Source organism: Canis lupus, chromosome 37, assembly GCF_048164855.1.
Source record: "Canis lupus baileyi chromosome 37, mCanLup2.hap1, whole genome shotgun sequence".
In the NCBI taxonomy this organism is placed as follows: domain Eukaryota; kingdom Metazoa; phylum Chordata; class Mammalia; order Carnivora; family Canidae; genus Canis; species Canis lupus.
Genome location: NC_132874.1, coordinates 21948893 through 21968191, shown reverse-complemented (window position 1 = coordinate 21968191; position 19299 = coordinate 21948893). Strand labels below are relative to the sequence as shown.

General features: G+C 42.3%; 1 long non-coding RNA gene across 1 annotated transcript; it reads right to left on the bottom strand.

The window, feature by feature from the left end:
- Window positions 1-635: 635 nt before the first annotated feature.
- On the bottom strand, window positions 636-18885 carry LOC140626042 (uncharacterized). Its single transcript, XR_012025288.1, has 3 exons — window positions 18458-18885; window positions 4078-4175; window positions 636-2194 (listed from the first exon to the last, which is right to left on the bottom strand). It is a non-coding gene; the product is annotated as an uncharacterized lncRNA (long non-coding RNA).
- Window positions 18886-19299: the final 414 nt, after the last annotated feature.

Sequence of the window (19299 nt, the reverse complement as noted above, 5' to 3'; positions counted from 1 at the left end):
GTGAGCAGCAGTGTCCTGCTCCGAGAGATGTGCTGCTAGAGTAGCTGAAGATAGAACTCACTCGAAGCTTGCACATGCCTGAGCCTTTAACGTATTCATTGGAGTGGATTCAGGGTTATTTCTACCTTCACATCCCTGTCAATCATTTGTGTCTCATCCTGGTCCCACAAGTGGACTTAGGGATGGTGCCATGGGTTGCACAAACTCTCACCTACTCATCTGCCATAGGAGACCCTGGTGGGCAGCCCCATGGATGTTGTCTTAGGCTCTCTTTCTTGCAGTCCTCAAGAAAGGGAGGAAACTTCTTTCTATCTTGATGATAACACAGATAAGAATGATGATGTTGGCCTTCAGCCCTCCCCCAGGTCACCTCCATTCTCAGCCTGTCCCGAGCAGGGTGACCCCTGTCCTTAAATCTCACGTCTCCTTCATGAAGCAGGCCTTGGCATACCCATTGTACACAGAGGATTTGCCAAATAAAGGCAGATTAGGTTTTAAGCTCAAATCGGACTCTTGCAATAAGCGTGTTAGTCACTGTCTGTCAATCTTTGTTTGGCCTTATCACTTGGCTCAGGGCCTTGCACAGACACCATTCCCAATAAATGTGGATGATCAAGTGGAATGGGTGATCTTGGAATGATCTGGAATCATTTAGACTTTGGTGTAACTTTCTGAAGAGCGTATTTACACTTTATTTTTTTTAAGGTTTTATTTATTTATTCATGAGAGACACAGAGAGAGGCAGAGACACAGGCAGAGGGAGAAGCAGGCTCCCTGCAAGGAGCCCGATGCAGAACTCGATCTCAGCACCCCGGGATCAGGATCTGAGCCGAAAGCAGACGTTCAACTGCTGAGCCACCTGGGTGTCCCTGTGTTTACACTTTAAAGGAGGGAAGAGAGATGAGAAGAAATAACTGGAGGGATCTCTGCTTGGCAGAAAGTGGAGATGTTGCCGGGTGCCCCTCCCTGCCCCCTTCCCTATCCCAGTGGGCACCAAGGGACAGAGCAACACACCTCCTTAGCCCTCAGGGGAGCCAGGTGTCCTAGCTTACTCTCGTGGGGCCCCCGGGAGAGGTCATCTAGGCTGCCTCGCATCCCCAGGGTTCTCAGCAGTGTGGGGCCTGTGCCCTCACTTGGGGGGGGATGTGAGACAAGGGTCTCGAATGCACACGTGTCCCTTGGGCCCTGAGGACCTGCGGGCACAGGGGAGTGAGCAGACTCCCTCCCCGCCACCCTCAGCACGGCCGCACCCACAGCCTGTCCCTGGAGTGCGGCTCCTTCCGCCAACGAGGTGGGTACCAAAGGTCACCGCCTATCTTCAGCTGCTGTGACCTCAGCAAGGGGACGCCTGCCAACTGTGTCTTCCTGCCCTCTCCACCCCGCTTCTATATGTCATCTGACGGCTGGAAGCCAGGAGCCCTCCCCGGTAGTCTGCTCAGGATTTCCTCCTCTGGCAGAGTCAGGAACCAACGGCGAGCTTTGCCCAAGCCCATGGTGTGCAGGGGGAGTCAGTGCCCCCCCACCCCCGCCGGGTTTCCCTGAAGACTCCAGCACAGACTCTCAAGCATCCTCCAACCCTCAGAGCACTGAGAGCGCTTCCCTCCTATTTCTTCAGCAGGGTGAAGGGCCTGTCCTTCCCTTCATCCACTCATTCATTCATCCACTCATTCATTCATTCATCAGCCAGGCATTGATTCATTCTCTGCTGATTCCAGGAGCATCGATTCCCCTCTTTTCCACAAACATTTGGGTCAGGCTCTGCGTTCCAGAATTTCCGCTGAGTCACAACTGTGAGCTGGCAGTGAGGGTGTCTGTTCAGTTCTCTAAACCTACTTCCCTGTGTTTGGCTTCCCGCGTTGGCCATTTGACCTTGACCTGATTGATTTCACAGAAGCAGCTGGAACTGGGCAGGAAACAGAAGGCTCCAGAGGGGAAAGTGGCTGAGCTTCAGAAGAGCTGCTCGGGGTGTGCAGCAGGAGCAGGTTTGCCTCTGAATGCGAGTCTTTGTCCTCTCCTGGCCTGGCTCAGGACGGGGCTGGGAAGGCAGGCCCGGCCCCGTGGCCCCACCAAGGCAGGAGGCTAACAGGTTACCAGGACTTTTGGCTGGAAGCAGGAGTCGCTGGTGTGTGGCCTTCAGGCTTGGCTCCCACCCCTGCTGCTCACTCACTCGGAATCTTCTTCTGGATCTGAAGATCTGTGAGCAAAATGAGAAAACACATAATTCTGTTCTTCTGTTTCTCTTAGCGTAAACATTCTTTTTCTTGGGTTCTTTTTTTGGGAGCAAAACAAAATGGGAAGGAAAGAAAGCCAAAAGCAGCAACACCCGAGGCTAAATTGTAGGCCTGAAAAAAAACAAACAGAGGAGCCTGTGCAGCCATCTCTGTGATGCCTGTGTGATCTTGAGTGAGTTATTTAACTTCTCTGGGCCTCACGCTGCTCAGAGGATCCAGCTGTGGTGAGGCCTAGCTGGGTGTGTCTGTGTTCCTTGATTTATATATTCCTTATATTTTTGATCCTGATTACACCAACAACATAAAGAGCCATAAAGGTCCTCAGTGATGCTGTTCCACCACGCTGTGGGCAGTTTTGCGGTATTGCATTCAAGGAGCCAAAGTTGCTATTAGTTTCTGTTTTTTCCAGAAAGCTAAAGGGAAACACAGAGTTCTATTGTTAGGAGAAACTTCTCCTTTTCCAGTGGGGCAAATTCTCCAGGCGCACGCCCAGCAGAAGGCATCAACTCCCTGGCTTTGTCCGTTGAGATACGCGCACCCTTTGGGAAAGCTCCCAGAGTTGTTTTTCTCGCTCTGTTCCCCAGCAAGAGGAAAGAGGAGGTAGCTGGGTTTTGTTACTCAGCAATCGACAAAAATGAGGCGAATGAGACAGTCTCCCCCCTCCAGAAAGAAACTACTCCCATTTTCCAGGAAGAAACATTTTTTTGAAACGTGCCATTCGACTATCTACTTTCCATCTGATTTCAGGTACCACGAATGTGAAAGAGCCAAGGCAGGTGTAAGCTGGAGAAGAAAGACAAACAGGGAAGGCTCACATATTGGAAGAGCACTAAGTAAGATTTACTACTGAGCCAGCAAGCGGGACGACAGTGTGGTCGATATGCATCTTGCCAACAAGCACAGCGTGTCTTACAGATAGTATTTGGTTCTTCACAGACTAGCGTATTCTCGGTTGAGGGTGGGGACGAGGAAGAGAGCACTTGACAGTCCCCCGGGAGTTTTTGTAGACCTCACACACCCGTTTCCCCACCCTTTTGCAGAGATTTTGGTGCCCTCCTATTTGAGAAGCGTGGTGCCATTTACGGACATGTTCCCAAAGATAACCCATGGTACTTTCATTCTATGAACAGATCAGAGCATAGAAAAAATGAAATTATGCTACTTCCCACCAATCAAACTCTTCTTCAGGCCAGACCTCAGCCCAGTCTTAGAGCCTTGGCACCAACCCACAGGCTCACCAGTCTTTATGAATTTGATCCTTTGCATTTAATTAAAAGAAATCATTTAAACTTACAGGGAACATTAAGTCATTGGTAGCTATGGGAGACCAGGAGGTCATGGGTAATTGATATCCAGTGATAATCCCCAAGCCTCAATTGGATCAGTGATTTCAACTCCCCCTCCAAATAGACTTTTATTGGAGTGCTAATAATGTCGCTGCTTCGGCTGGTTTGTGCCCCATCTCCTATCCTCGCCTTACTCCATCTCCCAGTGGAAGAGCTAAGTATTGAAAAGACCCATGGGCAGACAGCCAGTGAAGGAAGTAGCTGCAATATCCCACAGCACAGAATAATTGAGCTGCTATATACGTGCGTCCCACTTCAAGTACAGCTAATACCAAAAAATTCAAATCTAAAAACCTACAAATAAGTGCATGGTGAGTACTACAAATACGTGTGTATTACAAACAGATGTTTGCTTCATACACAGACTCACCATGAGGTTCTTGAAACCAGTGGTTATTAATTTCTGTAGGTTCTTGGACTCTTCAGAGAAATTAAAGAAAGCTACGGACTCTTTCCTCAGAAAATTGCGTTCACACATATATGCACAAAATTTCACTTACAGGGTTGGGTGTTTCATAGAACTGCTCAAAGGCTTGTAAATACAATGCAATAGGTTAGGCCTGGTGTGAAGAATAAAACTTTCTTCCAAGCTTGCGACCTATGAGAAAGAAGAGTATATCATATAAGACTGTGTTAAGGGAGGGACACCTGGGTGGCTCAGTGGTTGAGCATCAGGGCGTGATCCTGGGGTCCTGGGATCGAGTCCCACATCGGGCTCCCTGCAGGGAGCCTGCTTCTCCCTCTGCCTATGTCTCTACCTCTCTCTCTGTGTCTCTCATGAATAAATAAATAAAATATATTTTTAAAGACTGTGTTAAGGGTTATAATAAAAGACCTAAAGTGCACCAGTAAAAAAGTATGCATAATCTAATAATGTATATTTTATCAGGTAGGATGGATGGGTATTAACCAAGTCTGTTCATCTTAAAGACAATACTTTAATATCCTTATAAAAATTACTTCAAAAAATATACATCTGGTATAAATCCCTGAAATCTATTGGGAACTTCTGCGTAGTGACATAAGAGGGCAGTGTAAGAATCAATTATTTCTGACAAGAACAGGGTTGTCAAAAATGACATCACAGAGAAGGTGACATTTAAATGGAGCCCTGAGTGTGACTTGAAAAGAATTTTAATAGGTGAGAAGACATAACATTAATGTGTTAGGAATTGTAACCAGTGGAAGGTGAACCAGCAATAAATATCCTGCCTCTCTGGAACTGAAAGTCATTGGCATTTATCAAAATTGAGAAGCACGTCAAATGCATAGGTGATAGGTCTATTCGAAAGCTGTTTTCTCCCACCTTCATTCGTATTCTCTTAATTTTACCTACAGAAATGTGTTCCCTCCTCGAAAGGGGTCTTTGTAAACCCCATCTAAAATGTGTTGTTGGCCTTCCAGGCCTTGGGCAATAATGGTCTCTCCCTATAGCAGGAGATTGAAATAAAAAGCCGGGTCCACACAAGCGCACACAGATGAACTGCCAAAACCCAACGCCAGCACAGGGAAAGGAGGCTCCAAAAGGAGCACCAAAGATGGAGAATTTCACTTTGCAAAAGCAGGTACCTGACAGGCTCAGCTTTGCGCAGAGTAGCCTTGCAAAACTTATTTCTTGAATAGATTATATCTGTAAGGAATTCTCAAATTTAAATTCAAACTCTTTGCCCTTCCCTTAGCAATGGAAACTGGAATTACTTGGTCATCTGTTTTTGTTTTTGTTTTTATCGAAATTCTGTTATGAATATTTAGACCAGGTGTTTTAAAAAATTAGATCTGTTTCAAATTAGAACTATTTCTGTTTCAAACAAAATCTAATATAAGATGTTTATAAAAGGGGAAAGCAGCTCTGGTTATAGCAGGGTAGCTCAGCAGGAGTGAGAAAGGGAAGCAGGCCCACCACCCGGCCTTCCCCCAACACGGGAGCCATGGGCCAGCAGCGGCAGCATCACCTGGGGGCTGGTGAGACATGTAGCATCTCAGGCCTCACCCCAGACCTGCTGAATCAGAATCTGCATTTTTATAAGATCCCATGTGATTCGAATGCACATGAAAGTTTGTAAAGCTCTGCTCTAAGGAAACTTCAGCCTTGTTTTAGACAATGTTTATTAGTGGTAAAGATGGGTTGAGATTATTTTCATTTTAAGATGGAAATAGGTTACAGGTGGCATTACTGTCTCTGGAAACTTATGAAGCACAGAGGGACCCCATAATAGATTATCCTCTGCCAAAGGTGGAAGTAGGTAAGTCCCTCTGAATACCCTCAGGCCCAGCTGACTTTGCAGGAGTCACCAGAAGTCACAGTACTTTGCCTCTGGTGCTAAACTCTGCTGCTGGGCTTCTTCCTGGTGGTCCCATCCTCCTCACTGAAATCACTGAGCCCACTTTATAAGCAGCAATTTACCACTTCCCCACCCACAGTGGTCAACCAGGATGGCACCTTTAAAGATGCTGGCATCCCTATTACCAGTGTATTTCTCTGGGCCATCCTGGGGACATCGTTAGAAGGCAGGTGAGCAGGTTATAAATCCACTCCAACAGTCCTATCTCCTTGTGTTTTTATGCTTCTTTTAAACATGTCTAAGAATTTTTGGCATCTTCACTTAATTTCTACCTACATTTCTGTCAATTAAACAAGCAAACAGAATCATCCCCAGCTACTCAAGAATCTAAAATCTTAAACAGGTGTACTCATATTGGTAAATTTTACCCCAGAATCATCGCAGAGGAGCTGTGATCCTGAGGTCCCTAAAGCTAAAATAGTTCTAGGCAACCCACCAAGGCCCTACTTGATTCATATTACCAAACAAACAAACAAACAAACAAACAAAATGTGCCAACTAACCAACCCAACAAAGAAACAAGCTAACAAAACTTTTTGGTGAGAGGCCATTGGACTGATACCAAGGACTTGAATCATTAGGGAGTCATGGCCTCCTACTCAGTCCCAGGGGCAGTTCAGAGATGCAAAACAAGGGATGTGTTACCTTTGAAGAAAGATTACCACTTGAAAGATGCAGGAGTGAGGATTCCTATCACACTACCCTACAAATCACTTTTGGCCTATGTAGAAGACAGGTATGTGCCTTGAAGAACAACAGTGGGCCATTGTGAAATCAATCAAATGGGGACTCTAATTGTAGATGCTGTTCCAGATATAGACTATTTATTGGAGAAAATCAATATAGCTGCTAGAACCAGGTATATACCTGTTATTGATCCGGAAAACACTTCTTCCTTTTACCATAAGCAGAGAATACCAAAACCATTTTTATTTCACCTAGCAGAGACAACAATATACTTTCACCGCCATACTCAAGACTACATCCCTTTTATGCCTCTGTGTCATGTTTAATCTGCAGAACATTTGACCACTGATCCACTACGTTGATTATATAATGCTGATAGGACAGCAGGAAATAGCAAGTATCCAGATACCTTGATATGACTTATGTGTATTGGAAAGTGGGAGATAAACTCCATAAAAACGTTAGAGTACGGTGGTTTAATCAAGTTTCTGACGTATGGTATGGCATTCTTAGGCACGCTAGGATATCTCTTCTGAAATGAAATACAAATTCTATACTTTGCTTCCCTCCATTAATAAAGAGATACAAAGTTTGGTGAGTATCCTTCTATTATGAAGATGACTAATTCCAAATATAATCCAACGCAGGTACTGGGGAACCTCAAGGTTGCCAGTTTCAAGTGGGGAAGAGAAGTTTATTCTAGCAGAATAATGCTCCAGTACAAACAGCTTTGTAACTTGGAACTTAATAAAAATTACCTCAGAATGTCTTCAATAGACCACTGCTGCATGGAAGCTGTAGCAAGACATGGTGGAGGAAATTATCACAGGTCCCCCGAGTTTAGAATAAATCCACATCTGTCCCTTTGAGAAGCAGTTTTTATCTTGCTGCTAGTACCATTTAGAGTCTGAATGCGCATGAAACTTCAGTTGCACATCATGAACTTGCTTTGACCTATGAATCCACCAGTCAGTTATGTCCAAAAGTATTGAGTCATCCGTAGCAGTGAAATGTCCAAATTGGACCTGAGCTAGTCCTGAAAGTATAAGTAATTTCCATTCACAAAGGCATCTTGTTCCATGTCATCTGAACCTGCAGTATCATCACCCCTCTTTCAACCTACACCTATGGCCTCATGTGGTATAACATAGGACCAGATGACTAAAGAGGAAAACTCAACCTTAGTCCGTAACTAGTTCTGCATGATGTACAAGATTCTGGTTAGAGGAGCACCACTATAGTATTATATCCCCAGTTAGAGTTGGCCCCAAAGCACAGTGGGGAAGAGAAGTTGTCTCAAGGACAGAATTTTTAGTGGCATATCTGATTTCTGCTTTACCTGAAATATACGGATCTACGCTAGTTTGTATATATTACCTGGATATACAGATCTACACTAGTTTGTAAGCAGTGCCTGAATGCTTAGCTAGATGGTCAAGGACATGGAAAGCTCAAAATAAGAGAATTACTGATAAAGGAAGTTTGGGACAAGTACTTGTGGATGGAATTCTCAAAAGGATCCCAGAGCTTGGAGACTATTGTCTCATGTGATATTCACCAAAAGACCCTTCAGCGGAGGTAGGTAGCATGGCTGAGTCTGTGGATGCCACTCAACCTTTCCTCAGTCACCCATTCCTGGGAGGAACAGCCAGTCACCTGGCAACAGGTTGATGATATTAGACCCCATTTTCTTCCTCATGAAAATAGGTACTTTCAAAATAGGAACTTGCTTTTCCAATCCTTCTTTACTTCTTCCAAAGACATCATCAATGGGTTTTATTGAATGATGTTTCATCTGGTATTCCACTCAATTTTGCTTCTGACCAAGAAATTTCAGTTCATACCAAAAGAAGAGTCTGTGGCTTTGCCCAAGGAGTTCACTGGTCTTACTCTGTTGCTCAGCACTCAGAATCAGTCTTAGAGAATGTAGAACAGTCTATGGAAGACTTACAGCATCAAGTAAGAGACAACACTGTGAGCTGCATTGCTGCCCCAAGGGAGGTAGGATGTGTCTTGAACCATTGATCAATAGAGCCAGAATACAGTTGATAGGACAGCAAACCTCACTATTACTCTTAAGGACCATTTGCAAGAAAGTCATATAAATCCACCAGATCTCAGCCCCCCTCACACATAAAGGTTTCCATCAATCTGCAGGTAAAGAATCTCAATAAGCAGGCTCTAACTGAAGGCAAACAAAGTAGAATGGGCAGTAGAGGAATTTATACACACCAACTATGGCCTTCTGGCCCATTATAAAGATGAATATTGTAGTAACTACTCATGTAGGGTTTGTCTCTCTGTTAGGTATGAACTAACCGAATGTATGCATACTAACCAACTTTCCTTTTCCCTTCACACCTTCCTCTGCTGCTTGAGTATATTGTCAGTTGTTAATTGTGTATTTTGATGTTTGGGTTTTGGAACATTAAAATAGGATTGGAACTGAACCAGAGAAGAGGTTACATCATCAGATGCCAAAGGCTGTCAGGAGAGGAGTTGGGATCTCTTCTTTTGAGGAAAAGATGAGCACTTTGTGCATGAATAGTTACATTATGTGAGGGAAATGTGTTACTACTCTGGTTGGTAGGAAGTTCACCCCAGATGGTGTATGTGGATGTTGAGTTGCTAGAGAGAAGGACTGCAATGGATACCACAGACCAGCCCTCTCAGCTTCCTGGAGGTGTGCCAACCCATGCTGCAAAGGCCAGAGAGATAAAAGTTGCATTTCCCATATTGCATTGCCACTAGGATTTGTCAATTTGATGCATTCAGGTCAGACTTGAATCGGAACTGAGAAGAGTAGAAAGAGAGGCAGGTGTGAAGCATCCATTTGGGATATGGATCTTGGCAGATCTACCAGAAACCTGTTTAGGCAGCTCCCTTTGGTTTTCCTGGTTGCTGCAGGGGCCAGCTTTCTGATCCTTTGCCTTCTGCTCCCCCAGTGCCAAAGCTCCCACTCACAGCAGAAGCTACAAATATGAGTTCAGGGGCCGAGAGTTGTTGGGACTTCCACAGAGAAACCTAGCAGCCCTGTAAACATCTAAGTCCTATTACCAAATCCATTTCTGCTTAAGTTAGCTAGAGAGGTTTCCTTTCTCTACCAGGAACCCTGGCTGATGCTCTGGGAGGAGGTCAATGTTGGCAATAGAAGCTCCAGAAACATAAAAACGGATTTCTATTCATTTAGGCACCATGGGCTATTTATGGACACTCATGAGAAATAAAGAGAATATACCAATTGTATAAACCTATAATGTAAAGGGCATTTTTCAAAAGGCTTGGGAAAATACACTGGTCTAGTGAGTCATTATGACCCTTCACCTCTGAAAACAATGGTGCGTTAGGGCTCAAAACACACACTGTATTTGCATTTAACAACATGAAATCACTACAAATATAAATGTGCCCTCACGGCTAAGTGGCAGCCTGCCCACTGGCTTGTGTGCTACAGCAGGTGGCCTGGGTTCAAATAGTGTGTCTACTGCTTGCCAACTATGGGATGTTAAGCAAGTCGCTTACCCTACCTGAGCTTTATTTTCTCCTTCTGTAAATTGGGGATAATTATAGTACTGGCATCACAGGGCTGCTCTGAAGGCAAACTGAATTAATGTATGTGAAATGCTTGGAGCAGTGTCTGGGGACTAGTAAATACTCCACATATGTTTGCTGCTGCTGTTATTATTATTATTATTATTATTATTATTATTATATATTAACATGTAGGGTTCTGAACTTAATGGTAAAAGAAAAATGCAGAAAATATGAAGACAGTAAAAGACATACTACACTTTGTTGGAGACAATATAATACCTTTAAGTGCCACATGCCCCCTGGACATGATTCCTTATAGGAGTACCTGAAATTGTGTTGTCAGCCCTCAAGGCTGGTGTGCCTAAGGGAATCCCACTTCATGGAGAATTTATTTCCATGACATGCTACTGCAGCCAGGAAGTTCTCTACCCATGAGTCAGCATACCTGTGGGTGAGGCCTGCCTCTACCACTGCCACCTACTCACTGTGAGTGTAACACCCTGGACTTCGATTCTATTCTCTACTGAGTGAATCTATTAGCTGGAAATAGTAAGCCCTTTCAAACCACCCCCAGGGACGTCATCAGGCTGGATGTAATTATGGGTGTGAACCTTGTCTGTGAGACTTCAAAGGACATGTGGGAAAAAGGGGCATCCCTGATGTTTATGGCCATCCTTCAGTGCTGGTCTATGTCTGCACTATCTAATATAGTTGCCACCAGGTTTATGTGACATTGAGTACTTGCAGTGTGGCTGGTATGATTGAGGCACTGATTTTCACATTTTATCTTTTTTTTTTTTTTTTTTAGATTTTATTTATTTTTATTTAGAGAAAAAGAGAGAGAGAATATACAAGCAGGGAGAGTGGCAGAGAGAGAGAGAAGCAGACTCACCACTAAGCAGGGAGCCTGATGTGGGGCTCAATCCCAGGACCCTGAGGTCATGACCTAAGAAGGCAGATGCTTAACTGACTGAGCCACCCAGGTGCCCCTCATTTTATCTATTTTTAATTGGTTTAGATATTTAAGTAGCTACACATGGCTAGTGACAGAGCACTGGACCACAGAGCTCTAGACTGTTAGCTCCAAAAAGTCAGGAACTGTGTCTGTCTTCTTCCTCACTGGAGCCAAGGACTCAGGTACCTGGTTGTTGCCCCCAAAAATAACGTGTCAAGTAAATTACTGTTCAAATGACAAAAAGTCTGCCTGCCATCATTTCCATATATGTGAAAAGTTGATGATTCTGTTTATGTCAGTATTGCCCAGAATGAAGATAACATCTCAGGACAATGTGGCAAGGATGGGAAAGGAGAGAAGGCCAGATGTCAGGTCTATTCCAACAGATCCTATCTCCTGGGGTCTACAGGTGAAAACTCACAGGGGTCATTGCAAGGTCACATGTAGAACCTGGCAAGTCAACTCTGGAGAATGACTTTGTAGAGCATAATATCAATGCTCTGTCCAATCTGACTGGATCCACTTTAGTGAGCTTTTGCTTCAACAGCCAGCACCTATAGCTCTCCTTGGCAGGAATGACCTCAGATTCCTTTGTTCCACCCCACGGCACACAGAGAGCTAGAAGTACTTAAGAGTGCCCCAGGTACTCCTCACCTTTGAATGATGGCTACACAAGCATGAGTTGGGAGTTGGGAGACCGTGAGTTGGGAGACCATGAACTGTAACCTACATCCCGGGGCTCCCTGCAGAAGTGGGCTGAAGCTGCAGTAGGTAGACTTTGCCTGGAAGTGTATTCTTTCTGGCTTCCTCCCCTTTCTGGTTTTGCTGCCCCTACTCCCTTACCATTCTCCCTGGGAACCCTCCCTTGAAAATGAGTTGCACCCAAATCCTCCTCCAAAGATCTTCTCTGGGGAACCTGACATAAGAAGACACTTTGCTAAACAAACTTTAAAAAGGTTATGTAAGAGGCACCAGGGTGGCTCAGTGGTTGAGCATCTGCCTTTAGCTCAGGTCATGATCCCAGGGTCCTGGAGTCAACTACTGCATCAGGTTCCCCGCAGGGAGCCTGCTTCTCCCTCTGTGTATGTCTCTGCCTCTCTTTCTGTGTCTCTCATGAATAAATAAATAAAATCTTTAAAAAAAAACAGTTAAGTAACTAATAAGATTATTAATTTGCTGAGTCTACAAGTAATATCTCAAGGCATAGCACTTAACCACTGGCAAGTTGAAGTTTAAATGTCACTGGATGAGGTGACTTGGTGGCTTGGTCGGTTAAGTGTCTGCTTCGGTTCAAGTCATGATCTTGGAGTCACAGGATCAAGCCCCTCACTGGGCTCCCTGCTCAGCAGGGAATCTACTTTTCCCTCTGCCCCTCACCCTGGTCATGCTCTCTCTCTGTCTCAAATAAATAAATAAAAACCTTTAAATAAATAAAAAATGAATAAATGTCACTGGTTGAACTAAGAATTAGAGCAAAATGTGGGAGGATTTCCAGTGATGTTTCCATTAACACCAGGTAACCTGGTAGCTTACCAGGCATCATGAAAGAAATATTATCCTGGAGAGATGGTACTAAAACCAGCCTTCCTCCCCCTAGGCAGAGACACATAGACACATTCTTTAGCTCCCTTCAGGGTATGTGCCCAGAGGACCCCACCCTTTGCTTTGGATGACACACAGGATGTTAGGCTGTGACCACACACTTGAACTACAACAGTCAGTTCTCTTCCAGTCTTTGCATTCCACGCATGTTTTCTTAAGGCTACACCCTCATCTCTGTGTTAGTCAGGATTCTCTAGAGAAACAGAACCCATAGGATAGATAGATAGATAGATGATAGATAGATAAACAGGTTGATTGATTTTAAGGAACTGACTCATGTAATTGTGGAGGCTGACAAGTCTGAATTTGCATGGTAGGCAGCAAGCAGTAGGCCTAAGGAAGAGTTGACATGTAGCTAGAGTCTGAAGGCATCTGAAAGCAGAATTCCCTCTTCCTCAAAGGATCTGTCTTTTTCTCTTTAGGCCTTTGACTGATTGGACAGGCCTACCTGCATTTTAGACGATAATATGCTTTACTCAAACTCTACTGATTTAAATATTAATCTCATCTAAAATATAATGTCTTCATGGCAATATTTAGACTGATGGTTGACCAAAACTTAGGTGTGATGGTGAACCAAATTGACACATAAAATTACTTATCACAGCCACCTTGATTGAATTGTGTTTTACACTTCAATTTAGGATGCACTCTGTCCTCCCTTATGGACAGGTCACTAGCTTTCCCAGGAAAAAGCTGTCACTCCATGTGGTTGATCTCATTCATCGTATGTTGGGTATTGTTGACTTAATCTTTCTGACCTGAATCCCAAATTTGCAAATCAATATATTAACATACTATCTTATTGATTTGAAATGTTGCCTACCAAAGAAGTTCATTAAACATTCAGCACCCCAGAATTTTATTGGAGAGTGGTCATACAGGCATCCCCAGATGCCCATTTGAGTTTTTTAAAAGATGCAAAAGCAATTCAGTGGAAAGAGGATAGTGTTTCAATACATGGTACTTGAAAATTGGACATCCATAAGCAAAAAAAATGAACACTCACCTAATCTCATGTCTTCTGTAAAAGTTATCTAGACTTCTGGTTTCTGCTCTAAATTGCAAAGAGCTTGGAAGTCATCACTCCCACCTCACAACAAGAAAAAATTTGAACAAACCAAAAATCCACAACTCTTCTGAGATCCATCAGAAAATTGGGATCACAGAGCAAAATATTGCCCCAAAACTAGAGAGACAAGTACATACAGATCATAGCTTGAATATTGAGAATTATAGTTTACTGGAAGCAGAAGCCACTGAAGCAAGTAACTGATAGACAAGAACATTTTAATGGTAATTAACTAATTGCTTGAGGCTGAGTGTGGACTAACTTGAGATCCAAAAACTCCTGGGGGCCTTTGGTGGCTGGAGGGAAGGTGGTGGTACCCACACTTTCATCAATTTTACTTCTAAAAGCCTCACCAGGTTCTTAGAGAAGAGGAAAACTAACCATTTCTAAATATGCTTGGAAAAATCTCCTCTTAACAAAGGCCTTCCCTCAAAGGAAACTACTTTACAGAGACTTAACAAATGTAGGGGAAAGAAAATATCGACTCTAGCCCCCTCTAGCCTTACTGTCTCACCTCAGGCAGAATAAAAACCTGAAAAGCACGGTGAAAGCCACAGCCCAGAGGCACAGGCTCACTGAAGGACTGAGTCCTAATCATCGGACTCATCATACCTTACCTCCAAACCGACAGGCTCCTGTATATCAACAGGGAACTATAGCTGGAAGAAATGTAAGGCTAACACTCTATTTAAGAAGGAGTCTCAAGGAAAACTCCAAGATTACAGAACGAAAAGCAAAACAAGAACATTAGAGGAAATTGAAGACTTGGGCAGTTATAGGCAACCCTACGTTAAACACAAAATAACTCGTAGCCAGACAAACAGAAAATTCTACATTAAAGACCTTTTTGCCTCAGCTTCTATTGCCAATACATCGTGTCTGTTTTTCAAAATAAGATTACAAGCATTCTAAAAGATTTTTTAGAAGTCTGAGACACAAAGCAAGCATCAGAACCAGATTCAGATATGACACTAATCTTGAAATTATCAAACCAGAAATTTAAAGTGATTTTGAATACTATGCTGCAGATCCCAATGGGAAAAAGTGGGCAACATGCAAGAACTGATGGGTAATGTAAAAAAAGAGAAATAAACCCCAAAGTACATGCTAGAAATAAAAAACATAGTCACAGAAATGAAGAATGCTTTTGATGGGCTTATTTGTACACTGGACACAGCCAAGAAAAGAATTGGTGAGCTTTAAGCTATGTCAATAAAAATTTATGAAATTGAAATACAGAGAGAAAAAAATAATTAAACCAAAAAAAAACATAATATGCAATAACTGTGGGACAATTACAAATTATAGTTATGTGTTAACATAAACATAATGAGAATACCGGAAGGAGAAGGAAAAGAGGAATGAGCAGAAGAAATATTTGATGTAATAAAGGTGGAGAATTTCCAAATATTAATTACAAAAGCCAAACTATGGATGCAAAGGGCAGAGAATACCCATCAAGATAAATACCAAAAGATCTATTCCTAGGCATACCATAGCCAGATTGTAGAGAAACAAAGACAAAGAGAAAATCTTGAAAGAAGCCAGGGTTGGGGTGAGGAGAGGACATCTTATGTATAGAGGAACAAAGATAAGAATTACATAAGACTTCCCTTCAGACTTTTTACACAGTTGACATGACTGTCTAAATAGAATTCTGAAAGAATTGACAAAAAGAAAACCTCTGGAACTAATAAAAGATTGTAGCAAGCCTGTAGGATACAAGGTTAATATACAAAAGTCAGTTGCTGTGTACCAGCAATGAGCAAGTAGAATGTGAAATTTAAAACATAACACCATTTACATTAGCACTCTCCAAAATAAAATACTTCTGTATAAATCTAATAAAACATGTATGAGATCTATATAAAGGAAACAGCAAAACTCTGATGAACAATTTCAAAGTAGAAATAAATGGAGAGATATCCCATATTCATGGATAGGAAGATTCAGTACTGTCAAGATATCAGTTCTTCCCAACTTAATCATTCAATGCAATCCCAATCAAAATCCCTAGCAAATTGTTTTGTCGATATTGACAAACTAACTCTAAAGCTTATGTGGAGAAGGAACATACCCAGAATAGTCAACACAACATTGAAGGAGAAGAACAAAGTTGGAGGAGTAATATTACCTGACTTCAAGACTTATTATAAAGCTACAGTAATCAAGAAAATGTGGAATTGGTGAAAGAATAGAAAAGTAGATCAATGGAACAGAATAGAGAGCCCAGAAATAAACCTGCATAAATGGTCGACTGACCTTTGACAAAGGCGCAAAGGCAATACAACAGAGAAAAGATAGTCTTTTCCACAAATGGTGCTGGAACAATGGAATATTCACAGGCAAAAACAAAAACAAACAAACAAAAAACCCAAACCAAACCTGGACACAGACCTTTACACCCCTTTACAAAATACTAACTCAAAATTCCATTCCTAAATATAAAATTCAAAACCATAAAACTCCTAGAACATAAAATAGGTGAAAACCTAGATGACCTTGGGTATAGCAATTACTTTTTAGATATTATACTGAAGGTATGATTCATGAAAGGAAGAAGTGATAAGCTAGATTTTGTTAAAATTAAAGAGAAAGTGTCAAGAGAACAAGAAGGCAAGCCACAGGCTGACAGAAAATGTTTACAAAACACACATTTGATAAAGTATTGCTTTCCAAATATACAAAGAACTCTTAAAATTCAACAATAAGTAAACAAACAAAAATTGGGCAGGAAACCTTAGCAGATGTCTCACCAAAGAATATATACAGATGGCAAATAAACATATGCAAACATCATATGTCATCAGGGAAATAAACATTGAAACAGCAATAAGCAATAGTAACACACACTTATTAGCATGGTCAAAATCTGGAACATTGACAACACCAAATTCTGGTGAGGATGTGGAGTAACAAATTCTGATTCATTGCTAGTGAGAATGCAATATGGTGCAGTCATTTTGGAAAACGGTTTGGCAGTTTCTTACAAAATTAACAAAATGTTACCATATGACCAGCAATAGCACTCCTTGGTATTTACCAAAAACCCCTGAAAACTTATGTCCACATAAAAACCATCAGGATGTTTAAAACAGCTTTATTCATAATTGCCAAAATCAGGGAGCAACCAAGATGTTCTTTAGCAGATGAATGGATAAAATAGACTGTGGTACATCTAGACAATGAAATACTACTCAGTACTATGAGCTGGGAAACCATGAAATGTGTATGTTAGTGAAAGAAACCAATCTAAAAGGGCTACATACTGCGTGATTCTAACTCTATGACATTCTGGAAAAAGCAAAACTATGGAGACAGTGAAAAGAACAGTGGTTGCCAGGGGTTGGTGAGGGGTAGTAGGAAAGAGGAGTGAATAGGTGGAACATTGAAGATTTTTAAAGCAGTAGTAGAAATACTCTGTATGGTATCATAATGATGGTTATATATCATTATACATTTGTGCAAATCCATAGCATGTACAACACCAAGAGTGAATTATAATGTAAACTGTGGACACTGGATAATCATGGTGTGCCAGTGTGGATTCATCAACTGTAACAAATATAGCACTCTGGGAAGGAATATTGATAATGGAGGAGGTGATGTATCTGTATGGGCCAGAGGTATATGGGAAATCTCTACCTTCCTCTCAATTTTACTGTGAATGGAAAACTATTCTAAAAAAAAATACCAGTCTTATAAAAAGAACACATTGCCATTTATCTTAGCATCATCTAAAAATGAAATAGGCCTAAATCTAATAAAATATTCATAGGATCTATATGAGGAAAACTACAAATCTCTGGTGAATGAAATTTTGATAAGATCAAAATGAATGGAAAGATACCCATGTTCATGGATAGGAAGACTCAATATGGCTAAGATATCAGATCTTCCTAACTTGACCTATAAATTTAATACAGTCACCATCAGGATTCTAGCCTGTTATTTTGTGGATGTTGAGAACATGATTCCAAAGTTAATATGGAGAGGTAAAAGGCCCAGAATAGCCAACACAATATTGAAGAAAAAAAAAAAAGAAAGAAAAGAAAGAAAGAAAGGTCAGAGGACTAACACTGCTTGACTTAAAACTTATTATAAAGCTACAGTAATCAAGACAGCATGAGATTGGTGGAAGCATGGACAGATTGAGCAGTGGAATAGAACTGAGGACCACAAAATAGACCCTCGCACATATAGCCATCTAATCTTTGACAAAGGAGGAAAGGCAAGTCGATGGAGAAAGGATAGTCCTTTTAACAATAATGCAGGAAAACCTGGACATCCGTATGTAAACAGGGGGAATGTAATATCTAACTTTAAATCTTCCCAAAGTTTGAATTACTGGTACTAGAGGCTTTCCTGAGAGCAAATTTAGAAGGAAGGAGTGTGGCAGGGCATTGGTCACCAAAGTTGTTTTGTTATGTTTTTGTTTTGTTTGGTTTGGTTTTGTTTGGGGTATTTTTGTTTTTTGTTTTGTTATGTTTGAATGGAGGTGGGGGGTACGACCTCTGGGAAGACAGTGTCATTGGAATGAGAACGAAATGCAAAGACTGGAGACTGAGGTCCCTGAAGAAAAGCATTCACCCCATCCTACCAAGGTGTACCTCTCCCTGACATCTTTCAGGAATCCATTAATTCCAGAATGCCTCACCCTAGAAAGGCCTCCCCAGTACCCTGTTCACCTGGGTGAGCAGGCGAGGCCCAGCACAGTACCACAGGCTGGGAATCCTGGTGTTGCCTCCCCGGCTGGGATGTGCTGGGAATTCCACAGGCTCCTTCCCTTCCTGGTCGAATGTAAACCGAGAGTGCCTGGCTCATGCTGAGGAGCCTGGATGACCTTCCTGGGTCCTCTTCCCCTTCCTAGAACTTTGCTCCTCCTTGAGCAGGGTCTGCCCACCAACTCCACATCTGGGTGCCACAAACAGATCTTTGGTATTCAGGTTAATTAATCTCATCAAAGTGTTCCCTTTGAGTGGGAGAATTTCTCAGAGAAGTAGATCTCACATTTGGGTCTGATAGAACATTGGGTCCAGGAGAAAAAGGCAGCACAAAAAAAAAACGTCTATTTATCCACCCACCAACTGCCTTTCCCTCCAGAAACAGCAGGCTGACAGAGATATCGCCTGCTGTCATTCTGATTCCTTTAGTCCTGAGGTCATGAATAGTAATATATGCAAATAGGCCCCCCTTCCCCTGCCATTGGTCAATAATCTATTTCCAAATAGAATCTTACCTGGAGGCTTCCTCTCAGCCCCCAGTGAACAAATCAGGGTTCTAAACCTTAATTAAACCCTCATTGTTCTGGGTGGTATCTCTGCGGGCAAGGCTGTCCTTTGAAATTCAGATTCCTTGCACAAACAACATTCTAGCATGACACCCCCCACCGTGAGCTTGCTAGTCCAGCTATCTGAGACTAAATTATGCATTTGTCCAGGCTACAGAAAGCTCGGAGAGAGTCGGTTTTCCATTTAGTGCCTGTGTCATTCAACTCTTGCTGCACCAGAGCTCAACTCCAATTCGTTAT